The following is a 9,682-nucleotide window of genomic DNA, read 5'->3' as shown; positions in this document are numbered from 1 at the left end:
AAGAAATTAGAATAACTGGTTTCTTGTTTATTTTTTCTCAAAAGATACTATTTACGCTTTCCTTTTTTAATAATAATAATAATAATAATGGGGAATGGTAGTTCAAAGTGTGAACGAGGTAAAGAAAATTATGGTAAATAAAATAAAATAAAATGAAGCAATATATTTATTAAATGCAGAATTAGATGTAGAATTACATAAAGGGAGAAATTACAGGAAAAAAAACTAAACAGGTAGCCTAGCCTAAAATTAATAAAATACATTCATATAGAAAATTAAAATGTAGAATTTAATACATAAAAAAATTAATAAAGGTTTTATTAAAAGAATATCTTTTGAAAAAACTACTTTTATAGTTAAAAAGAAATATTGTGGGCAATACCACGTATGTAATCAATATTATTATTTTGATCAAAAGTTTGAACAAGACTATTTAGACGCGCCGAATCTTGATAGCGCTTCCTTGGTGGTTCTCGCTCCATCCCTGCAACATATTGCTCAATTCGTACCTCATTTAAACTTTGTTCTTTTTTTAAACAGTTGATGAACTTCCATATATTGGGGTGATGTACACCTACTTCAGTTTCGAATCCACGATGCCATGCTTCGACGGCATCGTTCGTTTTAGGAAGATTATTAAGCACTCTAGAATACATATTCCACATATGTGGAAAAAGAGGTGGATGTCGACCGTACCGTCTATTAGGCCTCCCAATCCAGGTGTCTTCAAAATAATCAAGGACATCTTGTGCTTCATGGGGGAAGGTGTTGTTATCACACAATAATTCAAACGTGTCTATTACGCTACCTACGGGTACGAATGCCAATGCTGGTAGCATCCTCATCTATAGAGCAAAACTGGTTTCTGTTTCATATTTTCGTTTTAGGTCATTATTTAGTATTGCACGGAAAATACATTGGCTGAAGTGGAAAAAGCAACCATTTTGTTCTGTATTTGGAAATTCCTTCAGACACGCATTCATCATAGCTTTCTCAAAATCGATCGTTATTGATAGTGGTGCGCACAAAGGTTCAAGCTTCTTTAACTGCTGTAAAAAATCTATATAAGTTTCTTCTGTTTTATCTGGCAATAATGCAAAAAGAAGTGGCAACGACACTTACTGTTTTAGTCCATGAAATGTATATAACTGATGAAATAGCAAAGGTACAGTTTTAAATGTTCCGTCAGCATACCATTGACTACTTTGTGATAAACACTGTAAATTCCGCTTGGTTGCAAATATGACTATACGCTTTTCAACCGGTCCCGAGTCATACATCAGAAACTGATCACCTTTAAAAGTTATGGTTAGATCGGGTGGAAAAACGATTTCACTGCATGTTGACGGTAGGGCTGGTACAGCGAGGGTTTGTTGTCTTATAGATCTTATAGTTCTCTTCATACTTTGCACCTTGGGAAGTTTCGGAGCAACAGCTTGATCGCAATCTTCGAGCACATTAGATAGAAGTGATCTGGGTGCGTCTTGTGTTGTCTTAGCCAGATGACGTATTTTTGTCACAATTTCCTTTGCTGCACTTTCGGCCATATCTAATACATGATTGTGATTTGTAGATGATTTTACTATGTGATCATTTGCCGTAATTATACGAGCGCGGCATTTTGTTATTGGATATTTATCACACTTCCAATAAACTCGTTCGTCATTTTCACCATTTTTGTAAAATGTAAATCCATTCTCAACTAATTTCTTACGACTTTTTTCCGATTCGATGAATTCAAGAGGCATTTTGGACTATAGGTGTAACCCGTTTGAATATTACCATAATAAGAACTTGTTTTGTTTGTGTAAAATGAAGAAGGATTTTTTTCCATATCTGTTTTTAACAGAACAGCCGTTATGATTACAGTAAACGACTAATTTTAGTAAACGGCCATGGTTTAGAAGTAAAACGATAAGAAAAGATAGAAATTCAGGAAAGATTGTTTCCTTTTCAAAACAATCATTACAGTTCTGTAAATAACTTTTTTTATTCACCTTTTTCAATTTTCGTTTATTTGATTTGATTAGTTTGATTATTTTTTTTATTTTTTTTTTATTTTAGACATATTGTATTTTAGACAAATTGTTTTAGACGAATTGGTCTAGACGAATTGATTTAGGCAAATTGTTTTAGACAAATCCGCCTAGACCCGTAGTGGCAAGACCTCACGGGTAGGGAGAGGAATCTGAGGCTGTTAGTGTTCATATTGCCTGTACCAGGATGAGCTATAGCAAAGCCTCACAGAGTTTTGTTTTCTCCATTACAAGCAATGAAATCTCTCTTAAGACAATCTTGTCAGTTCTGCTGATGTTTTATTGCACTACATCAAGGGAACTGTAAAAGGTGTATTTAATTATTTTCATTTACAAGAAAAAATTTGTTTGCCAGTAAAATATGCCAGGTCATGAGTTAATCACTGAAATCCGTAGTACCTTCAAGTATGTTTGAGAGTACTGTAGTCCTCACAATAACACTTACGCCATGAATCCTTGGTGAATCCCTAGGTGAGTCTCTCTAGATGGCATATTTCACCGGCAAAAGGGAATTTTCTTGAGACATTGTTGCTCATGCCTCAGCATGGAATGCCGAAGAAAATATTTAAGACACCCATAGTGCCCTGGGTGCCTTGCAACAAAACATCAGCAGAACTGACAAGGTTGTCTTACAAGGAGATTTCAATGCTTGTATTGGAGAAAACAAAGCCCCATGGGGAGCTGCCATAAGTCCTCATGACACAGGCAATATGAACACATTAACAGCTTTGGAATCCTCTCCCTATCCGATGAGCTGGGTGCTAGTCATTACAAACACCTTCTTCTAGAGTGAAGAAGGAGGTGCATTATTCACCAACTTCGGGAAAAGGAGTCTTACGTAGAGCAGCATTGATTGGCTATATTGGATCTACGAAGATTATTGATAACTATTAGTTTTCTATGGTGGTTTTGTAGATTTGTCAGTAATTCGGCCTTTGAAAGTCCTTATAATTCAATTTTCTATGATCCTCTTATGTCCGGTTTGTGTGTGTGTGTGTGTGTGTGTGTGTAGTGCAATATATACTGTCTGAATGTCTGTGGCTAAACGTATAGATCAAGATTCAAGTAGGCAATGCTTGGAACCTTTCATTACATATTCGAAATTTTTCCGAAAATGTTAAATTTATGGTTTTCATGAGATTACTCTGATTTTAAGAGTTGCCCTTCTTGGTCACAGGTGTCATTAACTTACAGTTGCTAAGACTTAGAATCCGTGTTCTCATTCGGTAAGATAGCAGAGCACGTATAAGTGCAAATTTAATGCTAATCATACAGCAAATCATAAAGGTCATGAGATATATTTTAGTGGCTTCAGAGATATTGATGGTCCTTTTATAGACTCTTTTCAAAAGCATTCATGAATGACTTGGAAGAAAATTTTAACATTGCTTCACTTAACCTCAAGTAAGGTCTGTTTTGTAGCTTAGAATTTTTCGTGTATAATTTTATGACTTTTTACTTTAAAATATTTATGGTAATCAAAGTTACACATATAAAGCAGGTCACCCCCTCTATCCATCGAGCAAAAGCCATTAACCATATCCCATTACATTACTCGTTGACAATAATCTCTCTCTCTCTCTCTCTCTCTCTCTCTCTCTCTCTCTCTCTCTCTCTCTCTCTCTCTCATTATACTTAAACCAATCGTATGCTCATCCACACAGAAAACAGCAGTATGCAGAAATGTATATTCCCCCGCCAATCGCAGGTAGCAATTGCAATAAGCAGTAAAGTAAAGCCAAGAGAAACCAGGCCTTTCAAAGTACGTACCCATTTTGACTGATTAGGACTAAAGACAAAGGGGTAGGTAACGCCTCCTTACAATCAAACTCTTGGGATTGTTCGTTGCATATAATTATGGCTTTTCCCTACGACCCTGTCCTCCCTTCAGCTGTTGAAGAGGTAATTAAGGAGTCTGAATGACCTAAAGTGGGAAGTGTAGAGACCCGAAGAGGCCATTTTGCGGTAAACATTCGTGCAATAGTAATAACTTCATTATGCTTAATGGCTGCTCACCTGCTCTCTCTCTCTCTCTCTCTCTCTCTCTCTCTCTCTCTCTCTCTCTCTCTCTCTCTCTCTCATTTGCTATAAGCAAACAGTCAATTTGTGGTATGGAAGAATACATGAATGTTCAGCTTTCCAGGATTCGAAAAATATGGAAACAAGTTAACTTGAATGGTTTTATAAACTTTTAAATAATTTTTGTAGGAGTGCAATTTTCATAATTAGCTGTTTTATTCTTTTTATATGCGGTAATAAGGGCGAAAACGATCTGTCCAAAATGATTGAAACATTTTCAGCTTTGTCGATAATGTATGGTTATCTCTCTCTCTCTCTCTCTCTCTCTCTCTCTCTCTCTCTCTCTCTCTCTCTCTCTCTCTCTCTCTCTACTTTTCAGCGTTTCAGTTTAAAAAGACGGATGCATCCCTATTTCCAAACTAGAAATGATTGGTTTACATATAAATTTCATATTCACTAAATACTGTATGATGTATCATCATTATCCCCCATAACTATTTTAGTGCATAACAAAGGCCTGGGACATGTCCTTCCACACGCGTCTGTTTATGATTTTTCTATGCCAGTCTATACCAGCAACTTTTCTTAGCTCATCAATCCATCGTCTTCTCTTCCTTCCCCTGCTTCTTATGTAGTCTCTAGTGATCAATTCTGCTATTCTTAATGTACATCTGTTGTCTGCTATTCTCTTCATATGTCCTGTCCATGTACATTTCTTTTTCTTATGTGTTATTATAATATCCTCTACTTTAGTTTGCTCTCGTATCCATGTTACTGTTTTCTATCTCAGTTTTTTCCCATCATTGCTCTTTCCATAGATCTTAAAGTTGTAACTAGCTTACGCATAAAAAACTTGTAGCCTTACTAAATAAAGCCTTAGAACATGAGGTAATACTGGTAGGAGCATGTGATTAGATACTTTTCTTTTTGAAGAAAGTGGTTTTTTACTTTTAATGTCTAATTCTAATTCTGTTTACTAAAAGCTCTCCATCACATGCTTATCATTCTTTTATTTTTGGTTTCATGTCCAGGGGAAACACTTACTGTCTGTCCTAGGTATATATATTCATTAACAATACCTTGAGGTTCGTTCATAACCGTTATTTGTTGTCAGCATCTTCATTGAACATTATCTTAGTTTTACTCATATTCATTTTCAGTCCTACATTTTTACTTCCTGTTTTAAAATCTTCTATCATCTTTAGCAATTCCCCATATGATTCACTAAATAGAACAGTGTCATCCGCAAATTGTAAGTGGCTAAGGTATTCCCCATTAATGTTGATTCCTACATTTTCCAATCTAAAATCGTAACAAATTTTAGGCACGTGTGAATAATTTAGAAGAGCTGAGGTCTCCCTGTCTAACTCCTTTCGCTACCGGAGTGTATATACAATATATATATGTGTATATATATATATGTATATATATAATATATATATATTATATATATATAATATATATTATATATATAATATATATTATATATATATAATATATATTATATATATATATATATATATATATATATATATATATATATATATATATATATATATTGTATTTATGGATATGTACCGGTTTTAGTTTTAAACCCACCATCGATATATGTGTGTAATTATGTATGTATCATGTGTGCAGATACACACATATATTTTATATATATATATATATATATATATATATATATATATATATATATATATATATATATATATATATATTGTATTTATGGATATGTACCGGTTTTAGTTTTAAACCCACCATCGATATATGTGTGTAATTATGTATGTATCATGTGTGCAGATACACACATATATTATATATATATATATATATATATATATATATATATATATATATATATATATATATATATATGTGTGTGTGTGTGTGTGTATATATATATATAGATAGATAGATAGATAGATAGATAGATAGATAGATATATAGATAGATAGATAGATAGATATAGATATAGATGTACATATATGTATATGCAGATGTATGCCTATATGTATTTATAGAAATATTTGTAAATATATATATATATATATATATATATATATATATATATATATATATATATATATATATGACCAATATAACAGAATATATTAGCTAACCGTCGTTTAAGTATACGAAAATGAATAATTGTCTTTGAATATAAAAAGTACTGTAATATCTCAAAAAGAATAAAAAAAAAAAAAAAATAAGGAAAGACGGCAGCTTCAAATATGCCAATAGCCTGAGTAAATGGTTTTGAGTGATGAGGTTAAGGTAATTACGGCAATTAGGAATCGCAATTAGCTTTTATAATTACGTGGAAGGGTAAGTGGAAGGTTGACCTAGAAATACGCCGATTTCGGATTTCCTTTTAAGCCTTTTTTTTTATATACTGCAATTCACAATTAGAAGCTATAGATAAATTGTACGTATTACATTTCAATTTCGAGAAATGTTTTGAATTTAAATTGACATTCATGGGTTTTGTCTAATTTTGTATTATTTATGTGCCCCTAAAATACAGTGCAATTTTTTGTATCTTGATTTTTTTTTCTTTTTTTTTTTTTTTTTTAAAGGCACATATTGAAAATTCAAGCTTAGCAATAAATTATATCTTCTGCCGTACCCTATATTTTAGCACTAGGACATATGGAAGTTTTCGGAATTACCAGAAATATGTTATAATTCAAGTTAAAAAAAAGTCTATGTTAAAAAATGCGAAGGGAAGTAATTGTTCCTTTGTTGTCTGAAATAGCAGTTATGAAGTTTCATCCGCGTGTGCGTTTTTATGACCTACATAGAGCAGAAGTATGCAGAGTTATTCATTATTTTGGTCTTTAAAAAGACCGTCAAAAGTTTATGACCGTATCGTTTTTCACTATTACACACGATTACACGAACAGCTACGGTTATTACTACATTCACTGAAGTCGAATACGACTTTTACCGCTGTCATGCTTAGCTGGGTGTCTGTCTGTCTGTCAGTTAGTTGGCAGGCGATATGTAGAAGTTGACTTATCAAATTTAACTTATTTATTTATTTATTTATTTTTTCTTTCTTGAAGAAATAGCCGGTTGAAATGTGAATTTTTTCTATATAAATTGAAAATGTTAGTGTTTGTATGTCCAATTAATATAATTCCTAATTTATCTCATTTTATTCGTGCGTTGACAAAGGCCACAAGTAGACTCGCATATCCTAACCTAATGCCTCTATTAGGGAACATGAAGCAACAAATAGTTTTACTTTTTCTTGCAATTGTTTACTGCCGACATTATTTTTGGATAAACCCCTGACACTTTTTGGGGTATTAAGATTTTGCTAGTTGGGATACTCCATGGAAATGATTCATTTGGACAGCTTTTTATTTTTTTTTTTACAAAGAACCTATATTACATAGTTTTCTATTATAAGAGGTTTTATTTAAAACATGGTTATTGAATATGCGAAAAGACATGTTCCTGTAGTTTTCAATTCTGCATTTTGATTTTTAAAACCAAAGAGACGACAATTCCGACAATTCTCATCTTTGTAACTTGGTTGTTCTACTTTCACAATTATTTTCATAATTAAATGAGACCAGGCAGTTGTATATAATTGTGTGGTAGGTTTTTTAGTAATTAGTATTTTCGCTTCTTAAAGAAAACTTGATTTAATGATTGTGTGTATTTGACATAGCTGATATTAATAAGACTGTACCAAATTGCATTAAATTTGTGCATTTTTGTTTATAATCATATATAGGTGAAATTAGGACATTTTTACTACTTGCTCCAGACGTTTTGTTTCGTTCAATAATGAAAATTTCGGACGTACTTCATGGAATTTCTTTGTAGGAATTCGTATATAAACTAAATGACCAGAAGCTTACTTAACATAGAAGCTAACGTTTGAAAACACATTGTCATTTCAAAAGTTATTCAGATACGAAAATGTAAATTGAATCATGAGGCATTTTGGATACAAAATGGAACATGCAACTAAGATAGAAATATTGCTCTATAACTTTCGAACCAAAAACTTCAAATGGTTACACTACATACAATATATTCATCTACTTTATCCAATGTCCTATAAAGATATATTTCTTATTCAAGGTAATCATATTGATTTTATATTGAATAATGATTCAATTTTATGATCTCTGTTGTTATTTTTTTGTAACAGCTTTTGCATCTTTTTATGTGGCGCCATATGTTTTGCAGCCTTGAAAATGGGAACCATACCCTATACGTTGACCTCTATAGATAAATGAGTTAATGTGGATGCGTTAAGTAGAGTTCTGACTATTGTGATATATTACAAATGAGATTCTATAGTAGAGATGGTACTGCTCTTTAACTTTATATATTCCCACATTTCTTTCTTATCGATTCGTTCCATGGCCCTCAATTCTCTTCGATTAGAATTCTCTCGCTTGAAGGTACACTCGCGCATGCTGTTCAATAGTTTTATCTTCCTCTTATTTTTGAAGATTTTATAGTTTATATGTGAAGGATCTAATGTGATGTTACTCTCCTTGAAATAGTTTATTTTCATTGTTTATTCTTCTCTTGTAGTTTGTTTATTTCCTTGTTTCCTTTCTTCACTGGACTATTTTTCCCTGTTGCAGCCCTTGGGCTTATAGCGTCTTGTTTTTGCAACTAGGGTTATACCCTAGCTTGTAGTAATAATAATAATAATAATATTAATAATAATAATTTGATTATCTTCATTTATTTGTCTTCTTTTCAACTCGTGGGGATTCCAATATGTGGAATTTTGCTATTCAATAGTCAGTTTGGTGAGATTTTAGCTCGTTTCATAAGAATGCACATTATGAATGATGAAAGTAGTGATTCAAATGACGATGAATTTGACGAAATATAAGCTGGGAATGTGGGGTACTTGATGGGATTTTCACGTATGCTTTTGGCTGTAGAATAGTGAATTAAAAGGTAATGAACTTTTTCCTCGTTAATTATTTCGACCTAGTAAAGTTACGATGTGATATTTTCAACTCTCGATTACTCTTCAATTATGTTAACATTTTAAACTCTCACTGTGACTCATAACCACTCCCAATAGTCTCTCAAGGACTTTTAGCAAGTTTCAAGAATGGTCACGATTGCTCATTTAAAAACGAGGTGTGCCATTCATTATTGGTTACCCATCCAGACACTTGTCCAAACCCAGTGTTGTTTAATTGCATTGATAAAGAGACCAGCTGTGTAACAATCATGCAACTAACTTTCATTCATTGGTGGTCATCTATTTAGATATTGACCAGTCCCGGTGTGGTGTTACTTTATTGATCGGCATTTGCTTCACTTTGACCACCTGTCGCTTATATCATACTTTTGCAGTTTCGTTTAAATTTCCGTTTGAAATTTCTGCAATTAATTACTTTTGCAGTTTCCTTATTTCCTTACTTCGCAGGGCTATTTCCCTGTAGGAGCCATCGGGCTTATAGCATTCTCCTTTTCCAACTAGGGTTGTAGCTCAGCAAGTAATAATAATAATAATAATAATAATAATAATAATAATAATAATAATAATAATAATAATTTTTATTGTTCAAGGTTGATACGTTAACTCATCCTATATGCGTAGGATTAACCTAAGTTGAAAAACGTGCCAA

Source organism: Palaemon carinicauda, chromosome 8 (assembly GCF_036898095.1).
Source record: "Palaemon carinicauda isolate YSFRI2023 chromosome 8, ASM3689809v2, whole genome shotgun sequence".
Taxonomy (NCBI): domain Eukaryota; kingdom Metazoa; phylum Arthropoda; class Malacostraca; order Decapoda; family Palaemonidae; genus Palaemon; species Palaemon carinicauda.
This window is presented reverse-complemented; position numbering follows the sequence as displayed.